The sequence below is a fragment of the Crotalus tigris genome, unplaced genomic scaffold, assembly GCF_016545835.1.
Source record: "Crotalus tigris isolate CLP2741 ecotype Arizona unplaced genomic scaffold, ASM1654583v1 scf7180000017744.3724543626:3957646, whole genome shotgun sequence".
NCBI classification, from domain to species: Eukaryota; Metazoa; Chordata; class Lepidosauria; order Squamata; family Viperidae; genus Crotalus; species Crotalus tigris.
In genome coordinates this window covers 3,733,449-3,753,724 of record NW_024096611.1, presented here as the reverse complement: position 1 = coordinate 3,753,724, position 20,276 = coordinate 3,733,449, and the positions used below count along the sequence as shown (strand labels likewise).

Sequence of the window (20,276 nt, the reverse complement as noted above, 5' to 3'; positions counted from 1 at the left end):
CAGCTAACAAAATTAGCCCATTAATGAGACAATGATAACATAGTGGAATCCTGTTTTGCAGTTCCTACCATTGCTGAAATCTAAATTAAAAGCTAATACTGCATGAAGGAATATTTTGCTTTGATGAACCTTTGAAAAAAGTGTCTTGCTTTTAAAACTGTAGCAATAGCCAAACAAGACATGGTGGCCCACCTCAGTCATTAAACTGAAGCTAGTGAAGTTTCTCACTTTTCCATAATATGGTGTCTCTTTATCCCAGAAAGTGGATAATTGGAATTCACATTTACTTATTCATTTGTACACCATTCAGTGAAAGTCTTTGAGGGAAGATTAATGTCCATATTCACCTGTTGGGTTTTTGTGAATTGCCAAGTGCCTTCATTTTAGTGTGGTCAAATCTTTCCAGCTTACTGGCAATTTTCTGCAATTTATTGAGTTTCTGTTAGACATTTTCTGAATTAACTTTGCTATATCATGAAGTCAAATGTACCAATTAACCTGAAAAGTTTAGGGAGTCTGGTATTTGATATTGTACCTTCAAATTATTGTCAGCTATTAGTGACCACATAAATAGAATTCATCCAGAATGATCCATTCCCAACATGGACCTTCAGATTTCCCACAATGCATCTGAAGGGCCAGGTTGGAAAAGATATGTCTGTATGGTCACTAAGAATCCCCAATGACTTGATGGCACATATCAAATCAATAATTTTTATTATGAGACATGTACTGACAATTTTATTTCAAATGTTTTCAAACTATAGTTATTCCCTAGAGTGGTGTACTTTTAAAAAAAATCAGACAAGTTTACTATAGCTTGTTTAAGGATATTGATATGTCTGAGAAGAGTTTGTCAAAAGAGACAAAAATTCTATCCAGGCTTCATGTCACATGGCAAGAAAATAGACTAAATTTGCAGCAGATTCTAGACAGACCAGACCTAATATTCCCAATAGATTAGAATATTTGTCTGATGTGAAACAGGATGATCTTTTTAAACAAAAATCATTTTGTGTAGAAATTTGAGTGAAATGTTTTATAATTCTTTACTTGGTGGTCTTGTGTGTTCTGTTCTTCAGCCATTTTTGAAAGTAATACTGAGAGATAAAGACAACACAGAGGAGGAACATCAGGTCACTCAGTGAACAAAATATACTGTGCAAAATTTTGATAAACTCTTCCTTCCTTCCTTCCTTCCTTCCTTCCTTCCTTCCTTCCTTCCTTCCTTCCTTCCTTTCTTCCTTCCTTCCTCCTTTTTATATATTTTACTTTTTAAATAACTGCAAATTGGAAATGAAAAACCACTACTCCTTGCTAGCTGAAACAGAGGAAAAGCTGTCTGGCCTGTAGCCAGCACTACAACTGCAATTAAATAAATCATGACTTAATATAGGAATGGACAGCCTTTTATGGTCAAAGCCCACATTTAACATTTTATTGTTAATGTTAAGTCCTTGGTTTAATGGCGAATGAAGAGTACACATTCTGTAACCAACAGCTCTTTATTTTTCTTCTGCTCACTCCAACAATGAACTCAGAGACTCACAGGCCTCTTATCTTGTGACCTGGCAAAACGGTTACAGGGAAAAGCGCACTTTCAAGCCTCATGCAGCTTGCAAACACCCGGGATCATAGCAATGTCCCGAGTCTACTTTTGCAGGCTCCGGACACAACACCCTTCCCCCCAGATAAAGCTTACTCTGCATAGATGTGCGACCTCTCTGAAGGGACATGGTATCTGAATCCATCATTTAAATGCATGGACTGTGGAGATATATATATATATGTGATCTCATGGATCACACCCTTGACTGATGCCGTGCCATCGTTTTGGAAATTATGGTACCGGCACTCCGAAACCCAAAACTACACCATTTATTTATAGCATTTCTGCCTTGTTTTTCCTCTGACTTGACAACGTCACAAACTCCTTAAGGTGTTTGGGTGGGTGTTTAACCTGTTGCGACCTCCTCGGACCTTGGGAACACCCTTTGCTTCCCTGTTCAATTATCGGGGTTGAGGTGCCTCTTTGTTGCCCTGGTAATCCCAGTGGCCTTGGTTCTGTTGCCTGGCCTACTTGCTCGCCCACCGGGCTTGGCAGACCAGGACTTCGCTCCTCCCCATACCCGGTTGACCTGCCTGAGTGTAGGATGGCTGGACCCTCTGACTCCCACTCATTATTTCGTGGACTTGTGGTATCCCCCAGGTCCACAATGGACCTTCCTTGGGAACACAGTCCCTCACTCCCTAGCCCCGCAGAAGGGTTGTCCGGGGTAGCTGTGGTGCCCCAATACCTTATGGCCCCCCATTCTGTGCCAGAGGTACCAGAGTCAGGATTCGCCTCTCTGTCTACCCCCTTTCCCAGTGACTTTCTTCTGGGAGCAATTGCAGAATTGGGCCAGTTTCCTTGGTTTGATGCCAGTTCTCTTGTAGTCTTTGATTTGTTTGGATACCCCTGGTTAGTCTCCCTGTCTGGAGTGCTATAGTGTGTGTGTGAATAGTGTGACTCCTTGGCTGAAGTAAGTAATGGTGTGGCCATTGTTCCTTGTCCCCATGAATTCCTGTTGGGCACACTTGCGAAACCTTGAGAGGGGCCTTCCCTGGCCTCCTCATCTGCCCTTGACTGCTGACAGCAACCTTCAACATGCACACTATAACCCTCCCCCCCCAGAGAAGAAGCATGAGCGGAAGAGGAAGAGTCCAGTCTCGTACGCAGCTGATCTATGTGCCGCCGGAAAACGCGGCCGTCGCCCAAGGACACCTCGTAGGACAAAGGTCCAGAGACCTTGCAGACCACAGCTGGAATCCAAAGATGACCGGGCCCGTAGTTCTGGGTCCAAACCGGAGCGCCCACTTGCAAACACCTAGGTGCCCGTGGCTGTGAGACTGAAGGTGCCACCTGATCAGGGTGCAAGCTGTCAAGTTTAGTTACTAGTCTGCAACCCCAGTGGAGTTCAGCTGGGCTCTTCCCAGTGGAAGTACACGGTGTGGTGCGGTGTGCAAGAAGAAAGTCAGCTAACCTGTGATGCCAGTCATCATAAGTCAGTTTCTTGAGGGCATTCTTGGTGATGTGCACCATACGTTCAGCCATGGTGGAAGGGTGGAAAGGAGCCAAAGTCGCATGACGGATCATGTTGGCCTGAAGGAAAGCCTGGAACTCAGAAGAAGTGAATTGAGGACCTGAAACCAGAACATCTGGAAGGCCGTGTGCTACAAAAATGCCTCTCAACACCTGGATTGTCCTGGCAGTAGTAGTGGAGGAAACAGGAACAACCTCTAGCCAGTTTGAATGGCTATCAACAACAACCAAGAAGAATTGCCCCTGAAAGGGCCCAGCATAATCTAAATGCACTCTGGACCATGGTGATATAGTTTCCTCCCACCTATGAACTGGGGCCTGAGGCATTTCTGGACGTGACTGCTGGCACAACTGGCACCTGTGCACCTGAGCATCTATATCCTTGTCTAACTCCGGCCACCAGAGATGGCTGCGTGCAAGAGCTTTCATTCTGACAATGCCAGGATGTCCCTCATGCAGAGAGACCAAGATTCTAGGCCTCAATGAGGCTGGGATAACTATCCTGCTGCCCCACAACAGGCAACCCTTAAAAGTGGACAACTCGTGCTTCTTGAGCCAGAAGCTCTGGAATTCCGTACCTGGACTTCTGTCAGGCCACCCAGACAAAACCCATGATAATACACGTGTAAGAGTGTGATCTGTGGCAGTTTCTGCAGCCACGTCCCTGGCATTGAGGGGAGATTCAAGTAACTCCTGAACGGAGAGAATATTTATGGCAGGGGCAGGGTCTGCTTCTATCAGTTTCAGAGGTAATCTGCTTAGGCCATCAGCGTGGCCCATTTCCTTACCAGGTTTGTGAATGCTGACAAAATGACAAAAAAATAGACCATCTTAGCTTTCTAGGGGAAATAATATGAGGGGTTTGTTTGTTGGTTGTAAACAACCCCAGCAGAGGCTTATGGTCTGTGTAGACCATGAAATGTTGGCCATATTAAAAATCATGGAATTTCTTAATTCCAGCTACGATGGCCAATGCTTCCCTGTCTATTTGAGCGTAATTATGCTCAGCAAAAGATAGAGTCCTGGAGTAATATGCTACAGGAACCTGGGCCCCATCAGCCCTCAAATGGCTGAGTACAGCTCCCACCCCATAAGGGAATGCATCGCAGGCAATGCAGACAGGCAACTGCTCATTGAAATGTGCAAGCACAGCATTAGACGTGAGCAAAGCCTTGATCTCATTGAAGCTCTTTTCATGGACCTTTGTCCACTGCCAAGATGCCTGCTTGTCTAAAAGCCTATGTAAAGGTTCAGCTACTGCAGCTTTGTGGGGGAGAAATGCATTGTAAAAATTCAAGAGACCCAGAAAAGCCTGCAGCTCACTTTTAGACTTGGGGCTAGGAGCCTGATGTATAGCCTTCAATTTAGATTCAGCAGGATGAAAACCTTGAGCATCTATCCTGAATCCTAAGAAGTCAGTAGAAGTGACTCCTATTTTACACTTGTCTTTCCTTAGTTTTAGGCCTGCTCTTCGGAAACAAAGCAAAACAGCCCTTAACCTCTCTGCTAAAGTCTGAGTAGATTCTCCAGCAAAAAGGACATCATCAAAATAGGGGCAAACTCCTGGGATACCCCTCAGTGTACTCTCCATGACACTTGGGAATATGCCAGGGGCTACATAACCCCCAATTGCAGTCTTTTGACCTTGAATGCACCCCTATGCATTACAATGGTTTGTGCCTCAGCAGCTGCTTCATCAACAGGTAATTGTTGATATGCCTGTGCCAGATCTAGCTTTGCAAAAACTCGCCCCCCTTTGAGGGAGGCCAAAATGTGGATGACAATTGGTACTGGGTACGCATGCTGTTGCAGCGCCTTGTTTAGTGTGCACTTGTAATCTGCACATATGCGTATGTCCCCATTAGACTTTAGAGGCGTGACTATAGGAGTTTCCCATGGACTTGAATCTACAGGCTCTAAAATGCCTTGCTGGATCAATTTATCCAGCTCAGCATCAATTTTACCCTTTAGTGCAAAAGGTACTCTCCTAGCTTTAACCCTAATGGGTGTGATGGTAGGGTCAAGCCTCAATGAAACTGGAGGCCCCTTGTAAGACCCAAGCTGTGGATTCAATACATCTGCAAACTCCTCGCAGACTTCAGTAACCTGGATTCCCAGACTTCAGTAACCTGGATTCCCAAAGCCTCAAACCAATTGAGTCCTATAAGACTCGTTCGTTCACTCCAACAACCAACACATCCAATGGACCTTCAAAATCCTTGTGTTGCACTGTAAGGGTGGCCTCCCCCTTTACACACACCTTGGAATTTTGAAAATCTGTTAGGATGATGTTGGATGGCCTAAGTTTGGCCTGGAACCCACTGCTGTTGCAAATCTTTCTAAATGTGTGAATGGAAATGATTGAAAGACCCAATGTCCAGCTCCATGACTAAAGGAACCCCTTGCAACCTCACCTTAAGTGACAGCTTCTTTTTAAAGGGTTTGTTTGTGCCTGTTCTGCAAATACTTCTGCGCAACGTGCAGAAACCCACCCTATTTTGGCTGGGGACCCTGGTACCTTTCAGACGCAATTCTTCTTGAGGTTGTACCTTCTGGCGACCCAAACAGATGGATGTTATTTGGCCTTGCCTGCCACACGCTCTGCAGATAGCGGAACGGAACCTGCAGTCGGCTCTCTTATGGCGACCTCCACACCCGAAGCATTTGGACACAGCTGGAGCTTTTTCTTTGGCTTCCTTCTGCTTCCTTTCTATGGACTGGTAAAGGCGATCCACCTCTTCTTCAGGATCTTCCTCCAATCCTTCTTGGGTGCCCTCATGGTGCATGGTTACTGCCCCGCCTGCTGCTTCTTCAGCCGTCACCTCTCTCAAAGCATCTTGGAATGAAATATCTTCTTTTGCAAAGAGTCTCTGTTGTAAGTCTCTGTTCCTTAAACTGCATACAAAACGCTCTCTCAGCCTTTCTTCCAAATCTTTGAATTCGCAGGGTTTGGCTGCTCTTCTCAAGGCTGCAATGAATTCCTTGGCTGATTCACCTGCCCTGTGGTCCCTCTGTTCAAACGTGTGTCTCCACGCAATGACAGACATCTTGGGCTGGAACTGTTCTTTCAATAACTTCTTTAAGTCTGGGTATGTTACAGACCCTAGAGGAGCAGGGGCTGCCAAATTTTCTGCAATTTCAAACGTGTCCTGACCACAGACACACAACAGGGTTGCAGCCTTCAAGCCATCTTCTCTGACTTGGTTCACCCTAAAGTAATTTTCTACTCTAGCAACATAGAATTCCCATCTCTCTGGGTGGGCAACATTGAATTCGGACAAACGACCTATCTTCGCCATCCTTACTTCTAGGCCTGGGAAGGAGTCTATCAGCCGAGCTTACCTCCAGCGATGCTGTACTGGCAGGCCAGACGCTGAGTTTAACGCCATCTTCCCTTCTTCAAGGACTCCTTGGGTAAGTCTTACAGCTTTTCTTCTTTAAGCTTGCAAGTCATCCCACCTTCGTCGCCAGTGTTAAGTCCTTGGTTTAATGGCGAACGAAGAGTACACATTCTGTAACCAACAGCTCTTTATTTCTCTTCTGTTCACTCCAACAACAAACTCAGAGACTCGCAGGCCTCTTATCTTGTGACCGGATCCCTGGGCAAAACAGTTACAGGGAAAGGCGCGCTTTCTCGCCTCACGCATGTGCGCAAGGCTGGCGCTGCTCAGTCTGGTCCCGGGCAGCTTGCAAATGCCTGGGACCATAGCAATGTCCCGAGCCTGCTTTTGCAGGCTCAGGACACAACAGTTAGGGTAAGGTCTTCAATAGTAGGTCACTGATCACAGTGGACAGAACCAACTTTTTTTCTGGGGAAGAGAATAGTTTGGGTAAGTATTTTTTTGTTTTCAAATACTTTTTAACTGGATTTGAGGGTTCAGACTTCAGTTTTCATATATTTCCCACCTTAGAATGAGTGGAAAACATGCCACATTTTTTACACTTATGACCATTGCAGCATCCCCATGTACACGTGATCAAATTCGGTCACTTGGCAACTGACATGTATTTGTGACAATTGCAGTGTCCTGAGATCATGTGATCACCATTTGTGACCTTCCCAGCCAGCTTCTGACAAACAAAGCTTAATGACTGTATAATTTACTTAATAATTGCAGTGATGTGCTTAACACTTGTGACAAAAAAGGTTGTAAAACGAGGTGCAACTCCGTTAACAACTGACATACCTAGCAATGAAAATTTGGGGCTCAGTTGTGATTTATTTATTTATTTATTTTTATTTATATGCCGCCCAATCCCAATGGACTCAGGGCGGCATACAAAATTAAAACAATCATCAACAATAAAACAATAAAATAATACAATCATACCGCGAGTCCGATCATATCCCGCCCCCCCCAGGGACATCAGCCCCAGGCCTGCCGGAACAGGAGAGTTTTAACGGCTTTTTAAAAGGCCGGCAGGGTGGGAGTAGTTCGAACCTCGGGGGGAAGTTGATTCCACCAGGTTGGAGCCACCACAGAAAAGGCCCTTCCCCGAGGGCCCGCCAGCCGACATTGTCTGGCCGACGGGACTTGAAGGAGGCCCAATCTATGGGACCTCACCGGTCTCTGGGAACTGTGCGGCAGTATGCGGTCCTGTAAGTAACCTGGCCCTATGCCATGAAGGGCTTTAAAGGTGATAACCAACACCTTGAATTGCATCTGGAGACCCACAGGAAGCCAGTGCAGCTCGCAGAGGATAGGTGACACGTGGGCATACCTTGGCGCGCCCACAATCGCTCTCGCGGCTGCATTCTGAACCAACTGCAGCCTCTGAACGCTCTTCAAGGGTAGCCCCATGTAGAGCGCGTTACAGTAATCCAGTCTTGAGGTGACAAGGGCATGAGTGACTGTGAGTAAAGCCTCTCGGTCCAAATAAGGCCGCAACTGGTGCACCAGGCGAACCTGGGCAAAGGTCCCCCTGGCCACAGCCGATAGATGTTGTTCCAAATTTAGCTGTGAGTCCAGGAGGACACCCAAGTTACGTGCCTGCACTGAGGGAGGTAAATTTGCCCCCCCAGGACCAATGATGGACCATCCAGTTGACCTTTGGGAGGCAAGACCCAGAGCCACTCGGTCTTGTCAGGGTTGAGTCTAAGCCTGTTCACCCCCATCCAGACCCTCACATCTTCCAGGCACCGGCCCATCACGTCGACTGCTTCACTGAAAGGACACGGGGTGGAGATATATAATTGGGTATCATCCGCGTACTGATGATACATCATCCCGTGTCGCCGAATGATCTCACCCAGCGGTTTCATGTAGATGTTAAAAAGGAGGGGGGACAGGACCGAGCCCTGAGGCACCCCATGATCGAGGCGCCTAGGGGTCGACCTCTGTCCGCCCGCCAACACCGACTGCGACCTGTCAGAGAGGTAGGAGGAGAACCACCGCAATATGGTACCGCCCACCCCCACCTTTCCGAGATGACACAGAAGGATACCATGGTCGATGGTATCGAAAGCCGCTGAGAGGTCAAGAAGCACCAGGATAGAGGAATGACCCCTATCCCAGGCTCGCCAGAGGTCATCAGTCAGTGCAACCAAAGCAGTCTCAGTGCTGTAGCCGGGCCTGAAACCAGATTGAAAAGGGTCCAGATAATTGGTTTCCTCCAAGGATCGCAAGAGTTGGGACGCCACCACCTTCTCTACAACCTTCCCCACAAAGGGGAGGTTGGAGACGGGACGAAAGTTCTTCAAAACAGCTGGGTCCAGGGAAGGCTTCTTGAGGAGGGGCCTCACCACCGCTTCCTTTAAAGGTTGCGGGAAAGACCCCTCCATCAAGGAGGCGTTGATTATCGCCTGGAGCCAGCCTCGTGTCACCTCCCTACTGGCAGAAACCAGCCAGGAGGGGCACGGGTCCAATAAACAGGTGGCGGCATTCATTGCCCTCACGGCCTTGTCCACTTCATCAGGGGTTACAGGCTCAAACTCGCTCCAGATAACATGACTAAGACCAGCCCCCGGCAACTCGGCTGGCACTGCCCAGTCGGAGTCCAAGTCTCTCTGAATCTGAGCGATTTTGTCCGAAAGAAACTGAACAAACTCCTCAGCTCTCCCCTGCAAGGGTTCCTCCGCCTCCTCCACTTTAAGAAGGGAGCGGGTCACCCTAAACAAGGCGGCCGGGCGAGATTCTGCGGACGCAATAAGTGCGGAAAAGTGAACACGCTTTGCCGCCCTTATCGCCACTAAATAAGTCCTAAGATAGGCTCTTAATAGTGATCGGTCAGATTCAGAGTTACTGGCCCTCCAACGTCGCTCTAGACGTCTCTTGTGGCGCTTCATCTCCCGGAGCTCCTCAGTAAACCAAGGCACCCTCCGGGGACCACCACCACAGAGAGGTCGCAAAGGCGCAATTCGATCCAGGCCCCCGGATGCCGCCTCATTCCAGGCCACAACCAGGGACCCGGACGAGTTGTGGACAAGGGAGTCAGGTATTTCCCCAAGGTCCTCCTGGAACCAATCTGGGTCCATTAGGCACCTGGGGCAGAACCACCTAGTCGGCTCCCTCTCCCTGTGATGGGGGAGTGATGCTCTGAAGTCCAGCCTCAATAAGAAATGATCTGTCCATGACAAGGGTGAGATCTCTATTCCCCTTAATTCCAGATCATGTCTCCATTGCCCCGAGAGAAACACAAGGTCGAGTGTGTGACCACCCCTATGAGTCGGATCCTGAATTACCTGGGTCAGGTCCATGGTTGCCATGGAAGCCATGAACTCCTGCGCCGCCTCTGAGCGATCGCTGAGTGATGGTAGGTTAAAGTCCCCCAGTACCATAAGTCTGGGGAACTCCACCGCCAACCCGGCTACTGACTCCAGCAACGCAGGCAGGGCTGTTGCAACGCAGCTGGGAGATAGGTACATCAGCAGCAAGCCCAACTGAACCCGTGAACCCAACTTCAATAGGAGGGACTCACACCCAACAACCTCCGGGGCAGGAATCCCATGAGGACTCAAGGACTTCCGAGCGATAACTGCCACTCCCCCACCCCTGCCCTGATGTCGAGGCTGATGAAGCACCACAAACCCACTCGGGCACATCTCTGAGAGGGAAACACCCCCCTCAGGGCCCAGCCAGGTTTCGGTTATACATGCCAGGTCCGCCCCGCTGTCCAATATTAAATCACGGACAAGGGGCGCTTTGTTGACAACGGACCTGGCATTAAGCAACAGCAGCCTACAACTAGGGCCCTGTACTCCCCTGTCACCAGTACTACAGGATGAGCCTTTTGAGGGGCCGGAACAAGGAATCGCTCTAATATAGCGAGTCCTCGTTCCCCAAAGATGGCCTGCCCCTCGGCTCCCGCCATATCTGCCCATCCCAGTCATAACCGGGATGCTCCGACCTTCTCCCCTCCCCGGAGTACCCCCACCCTCACCAGCCTTCTCCCTTCCTGACCGGACTAGCTTTCCATACAGACCAAGCCCAAGGGTAAGCCCAGCCCCCCCACTTTTGCTATTGCACTCAGCAGAGGGGGTACCAGGCTCCGCCCCCGACTCCACCATTCTCATACCCCAAACACTCAATACACATTCACACTCAATTTATATACATAAAAATAAAAATATTCACATTCATACGCCCTAAATACAATAATAAAATTTATACATAACAGGGCCACCATTCATCTACATACATACACATACCCACAACAAACATTCTCTAAAAAATATTGCCCCTCTGTGTCCCAGGCTGGTCCAATGTGGCCGGCTAGGTGATCATTAGGTACTTGTCTTGGGGCAGCCCGTACTTGGCCTTATGCTCCTCAAAGAGCTGGGTCAACTTCTCCAAGTACCTCTCGTGCAGCTCATCAATGGCTTCTCCGGATATCCAACAATTGTGTAAAGTCAACCCAGCCACGGCGGGACTGTAATTCGTCTTCTTCCACGGGGTGCCAGTGTAGGCCGGCTCTTCCGGCCTGCTTGATACCCTCCCCAAGTGCCCGTTCCCCAACGCGGTGATTGTAAGTCTTGGACTACGTACTGAATTAGCATATGACTTTTTATAGCTTCATAGAAATAGCCTTTATCATTAATATCATCATACTAGTGTAATGTTTTCTTTTCAAAGAATTATAGCTATTCTGCTTTACAGTGGCATGTTTTAGAAATTGATCTGTTACTATTTTGGTCCAGTCTGTTATTTTCCCTGAGCAGAAAGACAACAAACCTGCAGATATTGCTATAATAAACTCCCAGAAACCCCAGTGGTGTGACTGAAAACAAGGGCCAGTTCAGGCAGGATTTTGGAGGGCTACAGGTTCCCTGTCTCTACTTTAAATGTAGGATTTATTAATTTTATTTCTTATGCAATTTATCTACTACCTCAATCCCCATGGACTTTAGGCAGTTTGCAGATATTAAAATAGCAGCAACTGTACAGTGCATTACAGTATTAAATCTTCTGTAATAAGAATCTAACATAGGATAACAAATCATCCTCTCTATCTATTTCTCTCCCTCTCTGAAATAGACATTGGTGGCTCTCCTGACAGTCCTGAAAAGCATTCCAGAAAAGCCAGATTTTTGCTAGCCTTTGAAAAGCTATGAAGATGAGGGCCATTCTTCCCTTGGGGTACAGGCTCTTCTACAAGAGGGGAGCTTCAACTAAGAATGCCTGCAAAGGACCGCACTCCTGCTGAATGTCCTGGTTGGGGGGGGGGGGAACCCCTTGTAGTGCTTACTGATATCTGGGTAAGATGGGAGAATCAATATAAAAAAGGCAGATATGCAGGTACTGAGATGCATGGGGCTTTAAATGTAGTGACCAGGCTTTGAATTCTCCTCAAATATCCTGGCAGGTCTGCATGAGCAATAGATCATAGCAGTACTGCGAATAGCCAGAAAGGAAGTAGCTTGCTGCTTCTGGACTAGTTGAAGTTTCTGGTGGGTCTTCAAGGACAGCCCATGTAGAGTAAAATTCAGTAACTTAATTGGGAAAGTAAAAGGGCATCAGTGGCAGTCCTCAAAACATGGGGATTTGTGGAAAAAACATCTTTGCAAGGTTCATTAAAAGGAGTAAAGGAACTTGTTTGAAATAGGGGGGAAAAAGAATTCCTTTGCATCTTCCCCTTTCTTTTTTTTCCTTTTCTTGTTTTTTTATATTTTATTTTTTTTCAGAAATTTAATAAAGCATATTTTAAAGAAGAGGAACTTGTTGGGAATAGGCTTAAGTACAGATAGTCCTCGACTTGCAGCCATTCATGTAATGACTGTCCAAACCTACAACAGCATTGAAAAAAGTGACAACAGTTTTTCACACTCACAACCATTGCAGCATCCCCAGAGTCACGTGATCAAAATTCAGAGGCTTGGCAACTGACTCATTTTTATGACAATTGCAGTGTCCTGGGGTCATGTGATCACCTTTTGCGACCTTCTGACCAACAAAGTCAGTGGGGAAGCCAGACTCACTTAACAACCATGTGACAAATTTAAGACTGCAGTGATTCACTTAACAACTGTGGCAAGAAATATCATAAAGAGGACAAAACTCACTTAACAAATGTCTCACTTAGCAGTAAAAATTTTGGGCTCCATTGTGATTGTAAGTTGAGGACTACCTACAGTAATGCTTATGGTTTATCTTATACGGACTGAATATTCTCATATCTTTAGGAAATATCCCAAAGATGCTTTTTCACGAGGCAACTGGACTTTCTTGTTTTTCTTTGAAAACATTTAGCTTCTCATCTTTGGGATAACTATGAGCTGGATGACTGAGAATCTCAATAGTCATTTCTCTAGGAAATACTTATATAGTAGTGAAGTTCTCAACCACATTTGTTTCTAACCATTAGCACATATGATGAGTAATCTTTTTATTTTTCTTTGAATATGTTGTTATATTTGAAGCCCTTGGGTTTAGAGGACTGAATTTCTTCTTAAATAATATAGACTAGCAACATTTCTGAAGAAGACAAGGTGGAGAATCCAAAGATGAATCAAACCACATTGTCTGAAAGTAGAAAGCAAAGACTGAAAGCAGTTTCAGATCTGTGCTTCCATCAGATCTTACTATGAACTCGGTTGAAAATCAGAGGCATTTTGTTAAAGTATTTCAGTACTATTTCATCTATTTTTTTGGCACCAGAGATCCCAGACTTAAATAAAGAAAACAATAACAAAAACTGCTGTGTTGTTTTGTACAGTGTCTTACCTGATTTGCCTGAAGCATTATCTCAGGAAATAATATTTGAAACATCCACACCCAGAATATTAGATCCCCAGTACAAACAAGTTCTCATTAAATTGTCACAAAATACCTTTTATCCAGGGACCAAACTCTGATACATCTAACAAGTATATTCTCTATCATACATTAGCCTTTCTCAATTTGGCATGTCTATGATATGTTGAACTTCACTTCTTATCATTGCTAGCGAGCCTTACCACTGTCACTTGAGAATGATAGGAGGTGCAGTCTTAGAAGCAGCAGATTTGAGCAGGTTTGCTAGTTGAGGACAGGTAGTGTTCAACTTATAACTACAATTAGGACTGGTATTTTGGTTGTTCAGTTGGTGTGATCATAAGTTGAATCACCATGTGACCAGACACAAATTTATGATCGTTTTTATGGTAGTTATTAAGCAAATCTCCACAATTGTTAAGCAAACCATGCAGTTGTTAGGTGAATCCTGCTTCCCCATTGTGTCAACCATCCCACTCAATCATCAAGCAAAGAAAGACTCCTGGCCATTTGTTTTGCCATGAGTGTACTTTACTGAAGCTTAAATGGTTATAGAAGTAGTATAAGTTGAATCTGAGGTTTTCCCATGCAAATAACCCAAAGAAAAGTTCCCTGTTCCCCCCAGCTATCCCTGGTTATCTGCAAATGTCCAATCAGGTGCCTGTATATTGTTCAGGAAACAGGTTCTCGGTTCCCAGCTCTGCATTTTGTCACTTGACCTTGGTTGACTGGAGCTTGTCACATGGCTCAGCTGGGCTTCCATCCTCCCCTTTCCTTACATTCCAATCTGCCCCCCTCCCATGCTAATGTCAGGTTGTCAGCTCATGAAGCTTGGATAGGTGATATGCAGCCATGACATTGGATGCATTTGCCTCAACCAGCAAAGAAATGTGATCACATGACTGCATAATCCTGCAAGTGCCTGAATGGTGATTGTTGTGTCCTGAGCCTGCAAAGGCAGGCTCAGGACATTGCAACAGTCCCGGGCAGTTGCAAGCTGCCTGGGACCAGACTGGCTGGCGCCTGCTTCGCGCGCATGCACGAGGAGCAGAGCGCGCCAAATGTTGCCATTTGGCCCAGGGAATGCCTCAGAGCTGAAACGGAGCTGAAGGAACAACAATAAAAGCTTCTTAACTCTATGAGATGCTCTGTGATTTATTGCCATTAAGCTGAGGACTCAACAGTGATCATGTGACTATAGGGGTGGCATGACAATCATAAGTGCAAATACAGGGTGTAAAGCACTATTGCTGGGGCCATTGTAACTTTAAACAGTTATTAAATGAATGACTAGTCAAAGACTAGTATTCCTATGTGTCATTTTCATTATTTCCCCTCCTCTCTGAAAGAAAAAAAGTTCATTAGATAACTAAAAGACAGAGCTCTTCTTTTTCACTATGATTATATTCAGAAGGAAAACTTGGGACTCCCTCCCAGGGATTTGAACTATAGTTCCTATTATCCCTCAATGCTAACTATTTTGATTGCACCTATTTGGAACAACATATTTGTCATTGGAGATTATATCCAGGGTGCCAGATATAATCATCCTTTTGAGTCTAAAACATGACATCGGTCTTTGAACAGCACACCAAGGGCAACTCTAAGAAGTAGCAGGTTAGGTTGGATACAAGATGGATTTGATTCCATTTCTTTTTCTAAGTGGACCTGATTTGGATTGGGCTTTTCATTTTTGTTTCTTTTGAATGATGTCATGCCTGTTTTAAAACTTACAATACACTTTCCATGTCCACAAATTGGTTGGAAACTGTGTTGTTAATTTGGGGTAAGCCTGCTGTGAAAAGAGGACTTTTAGTCATGGGTTGTCCATTCCTGGGTAGATAGTCACCATTAATCTGATGTTAAGATTGTTCAGTCATCACTTAGTTTTAATTAATAATAGTATGCCAGATTATTAACCTTGTTTATGTATCTACAGACAACAAATGGCATTTGTTATTATCCTGCTGTATGGAGGCAAATTAAGATTCCTGAAGGCAGAACACAGTATAACAGCTGAAAAGCATTTGCTTTCCTGACAATATTTTTCTCCCTTTTTCAAAGAAAAAGTGCCCCCTCCCCCAAACAAGAAAAAGCAGGAAAAGACCACTCCGTGTAACAGATAATGGCAACCATTTATTTATAATCTAATTATAATCTAATTGTCCTACCTCAGGAAAACTCATGAGTCAAAGCCAAACAGAGAAAATAATAAATGATTATGTCACTGAATCCAACTGATTTGTAACAAAAGAATCCCAGAGCAAGTTATTCTCCACTGCCTTTTTCCTCTCACATGATGTACAGTTTGTATCTGTCAGCAGAAAAGCATGTACTGTATAGCTTCAATGATGCTCAGAGAAGGAAGAAGCTTGTTTAACCTGCTTTAAATATTGTCCTTGTGCAAATCAGAATCATTGTCAATAATCATTGTTGGGTTTGTGGGGTATAAATTTTGTCCAGTATGTTTTAAAGCACTGTCTAGGTCTCCAGACAGTGACCTTAGTGAGAGTTTTTGCTTCAACTTTGACACTAATTTAGCTTTGCAAGTTAGGCACTATAGAAAATAAAGGCTAAAGATTTATAGGGATAAAATCCACAACTTAAGAATAGATCACAGAAGTACGAATCAGGTGAAACATGATCAAAAGGAGAAAAAGAAGCAGGGAAGGTGGAGAAGCAGAAAAGTTCAAAAAAAGGACAGAAGTCCATATGACTGAATCTTTTCTTACTTTGAAAAATGGTTCAATTATGCAAACAGAACTCACAAGTGAATATGGAATGTGTATAAGAGAAAAAGTTATAGAAGATTCTAGTAAAACCTACTGAGATGCTTTTCTGTACACTGATCAATGATATTCAGCTCTGGCATTTGACATTATATCCAAGTTAATTTAAAGACAACAAAGATGGTTACTGTATTTTTTTGCTTACTTACTTCTTGCTTCTGTCAGTTCATTTGCTTGCATCTGGATGCACTCTGTGTGGAATTGGACCTTATAAAGCACAGAGAATTTATTAACTGCAGCAAGGTTATTAGTAGGTTTATATTGGAAGAAAGATTCATTGCCTACCTTAGAAGAATGGATACTTAAGGTTTCTAATTTAGCAGAAATGGCTAAAATTTCTGCTTATTTAAAGGATCATACACAAGAAAGATATATTGTGTTATGGAGAAGATGGATAGATTATATTCAGTATAAATATGGAACTCAAAAGTTCCATTTATTTTATGATTAAAATTTTATAATAAATGTTTTATAAGAGATTTGTTTATATTATTATGATGTTAAAGTTTAAGGGGAGTTAAGGGTTAAGTATGAATTTGTTTATTATATAATATTTTTAAAGTTATGTTGATTTTGTTTATTTTGTTATTAATAACCCTGTATTCTGCTCTGGGAAGTGAGCGGGGAGTGGGGGTGGGTGGGGGTGGGGGGGTAAGTAGGTTAGATAATAGAATTAAAGTAAGATATAGATAGGGTAATTTATAAGAGAGGTGTTGCTTGGGCATTTCCCCGGTACTGTATCCGAAGAGGGATGAGAGTGGAGGAGGAAGGGTAGGGAGGAAGTAGGATGGTAAGAGGAGAGGTGGAGGGGAGAGAGAGGTGAGGGGAGGTGAGAAAGAGGAGGGAAGTAAGGGAGAGTGTTAGAGAGGGTGGATTCAGTTTGGGGGGAGGTGGGCAAGCAACACCTATGATTATGTGTATGAATTTATTTTATTTTGTTAAATGTGAATTTTTATATTTATGTAATTGATAAATGGAAAATAAAAAAAGCACACAGAAAACAGAGTCTGCTTGACTTCTGATGGGACTGATTTACATAGATATTGATTACTGTATAATGAAAAATTGATGTGATTGGGGTTTTGAAATTGGAAAGTTGGAGCAATTCCATTGTAGGTCCTTTACAAAGTAGGCACTGGGATGACTTTTTCTTTTTTCTTTAGGAGAACATTAATTCAGTTTCAAAAGTACTAAAAGTTATTACTATTCCTATGTAGCTACCATTTCTTCCTCTTAAAAAGGAATTTACTTCAAGGAAATGCAAATAACTTCAGTACCTTAAATACTGAGCTCTTATACAAAATGGCTGTTTAATCTGAAAGGCAGACTTTCTGTGAACACTGTTGACACAAATGGGCGACTCTGTTTATTGTGGATTGCTTATTATGGCTGACAAAAAAGGCAACTTTTTCACTGGGAATGCGTAGCACAAAACTCTATTGGTATTTTGGAACAATAATAAAGCTAGACAATTGTTACATTGCTCCCCATTGTTCTCTTCCAGGCTGCCTTTCTTCTCCACTGCATGTATTTTCCCCAGTTGAGTTTTGTAACGTATGGTTATTCCTCTATGCATACTGTCCAGTAATTCTGAATATAAATAACCATAGCTATAGTCAGTGGTTCTTTCGGTAACCCCCCCCCCCCAACATTTCCCAAGTTATAATAAATATTTGGGTAATTCTCAATAACACAGTGGGAGAACCTTTATAAAACATAGGCATATTTTTACTGTTAGAAAAAATAACAGTAAATCCCAGTGGCTGAGCAAATCTACAAGTCTTAAAGTTGCCAAATTTAGACACCTTGATTAAAAGTGAAATGTATCTGAATACTGAAAGTCATTTGATTTTACATTTAAAGAAAGCATAACATAAAAGGACGAGTTTTCCAAACTCAGAGGAGGCAGATTATTGCTGTTACGACTTTTTCTATTGAATATTTTTTACCACATAACTAATTAGGAAAAACAGTGCTACATAAATCTGACATTAGTAAATATCAGTAGATAGCTGAAGAGGACAGATAATATGCACTGAGCATTTGCACAGCATTTTCCTCTTTATATTGTGCTTTGTTTGTTATAACTCTGTAATCTGCATGAAAACACTATCAATCTTGGCCAGTATATTTAACCGCACATTATGCATTGAGGCTGGATCTGAGAGAAAAGCTTGGCTTAATAATCTACTTCCAAATTTATAGCTGCACTAAGATTTAATCCAGGCTTTTCCAGATCATGTGTCTGCTAAACATTTTTTTTATTTGGGTGAATAACCTCTATTTTTTTATATATAAAGTTTTTATTTTCAATTTTACAATACATTACAATCTTAAAAATACTTCAGATAAAAAAATAAAACAAATTGATACACACCACTTTCGGTATTGCCCACCCATTTCCCCCCAAACCGCATCCACCCCTAACCAACTTGCTTTTTTCCCTCTTCTTCCTCTTCCTCACTCTCCACCTCTCCTCAACCTTCCTACTTACTTCTCACCTTCTTCTACCTTCTCGCTCCGGATGCGGTCCAGGGGAAATGCCCGAGCAATTCCTCTCTCCAAATTGAAACATTAATATTATATACAGTTAAACTATTTCTACTTTATCTGAACTACTTAAACTTTGACCCATCCACCCCCCACCCTCCTCCCCCACCCCACCCCCCGACTTCCCAGAGCAAAGTACAGGATTATACAAACATATTAAACATAATCTATTTAAGTTTACTAATTATACAATGAACAAAATCATATTAACCCTTAACTCTCTTCAAACTTTAACATCATAAATTTATAAACAAATTCATTACTCATAAAATAAATGAAACTTTGTAGTTTCATATTTCTTCTGAACATATTCTATCCATCTTCTCCATACATTAAAATATCTCTCTTGTGAATGGTCCTTTAAATAAGCAGAAATTTTAGCCAATTCTGCTAAATTAGAAACCTTAAATACCCATTCTTCTAAAGAAGGCAGAGTATCCTTCTTCCAATATTGACCCACCAATAATCTTGCTGCTGTTATTAAATTCAACAATAAAATATTTTCTTTAACATTAAAATCCGCAAAAATGCCCAAAAGAAACAGTTGGGGAGTAAATTTAATTTTCCTTTTAAAAACCTTTTGAATGTTCCATCAAATCATAATCCAGAAGGCTTTACTATCTTTACAAGTCCACCAAACATGAAAATAGGTTGCATCCAAGCAACCACATCTCCAACATTTAGGTTGCAGGTTTGGGTACATACAGGACAACTTTTTAGGATCCAGATGCCATCTATAAAACATTTTATGAAAATTTTCCCTCAAATTTTGGGCCTGCGTAAATTTAACATTTCTGGTCCAAATTACCTCCCATAAATCCAATGAAATCGGTTCCTGAATATTCTGGGCCCATTTAATCATACAATCTTTTACTAACTCTGTTTCTGAATCCAATTTTATTAACTCATTGTAAATTCTTTTAATATGGGCATATTTCTGATCCTTGATCTGGATTACCAAATTTTCATCTACTAAAGTAATTCCCACTTTCTTATCCAAAGTCCATCTCTGCACTATTTGCAAATATTGAAACCACGATTGTAAGATGTTTTCTTGCCTCAACACATCTGAAGACTTTAATTGCCAATCAGTACCCGACCAAATAAATAACTCTTTATACAAAATGTTATCAAAATTCACCCCCTTGGAAACCCCCTGAATTGCTTGTCCAGTAATCCCCCAAATAGGTATTTTATAATTTAACTTATAATAATATTTTTTCCAAACTCGAAGTAAAGCATATCTTAAAATATGTGACTTAAAGACCCAATCTACTTTCTTATCAAAAATTAAATATGCGTGCCAACCATGTAATAAATCCCACCTTTCAAGAACAAGAATGTCTCTATTTGTTAAATTAAGCCAGTCACTTACTAAAGTTAAAGTGGCCGCATCATAATATAATTTCAAATTTGGTGCTTTAAGTCCACCTCTTTCTCGAGCATCTTGTAAAATCTTAAACTTTACCCTTGATTTCTTCCCATCTTGTCTTGTATCTCTTGTTTAATATTACAAGAACTAAAATAAAAGAAGTCAGCAACCTTGTCTTGTACTTTTTTGAATCTCACATGGTTTGGTTAAATCTCCATTAATGATTAGTTGCGCTAAATAGAAATTAGTTGCACTCACTTTATAAAATTCTCTCAGAAATTCATATCTTCCAA

General features: G+C 42.9%; 1 long non-coding RNA gene across 1 annotated transcript in view; it reads right to left on the bottom strand.

The window, feature by feature from the left end:
- The window catches only part of LOC120306722, a 31,975-nt gene extending 15,704 nt beyond the window's left edge, over window positions 1-16,271 (bottom strand). Inside the window, exon 1 of the long non-coding RNA XR_005556379.1 lies at window positions 16,211-16,271. This is a non-coding gene — a long non-coding RNA (uncharacterized LOC120306722). The remainder of the gene's footprint in view (window positions 1-16,210) is intronic.
- Window positions 16,272-20,276: the final 4,005 nt, after the last annotated feature.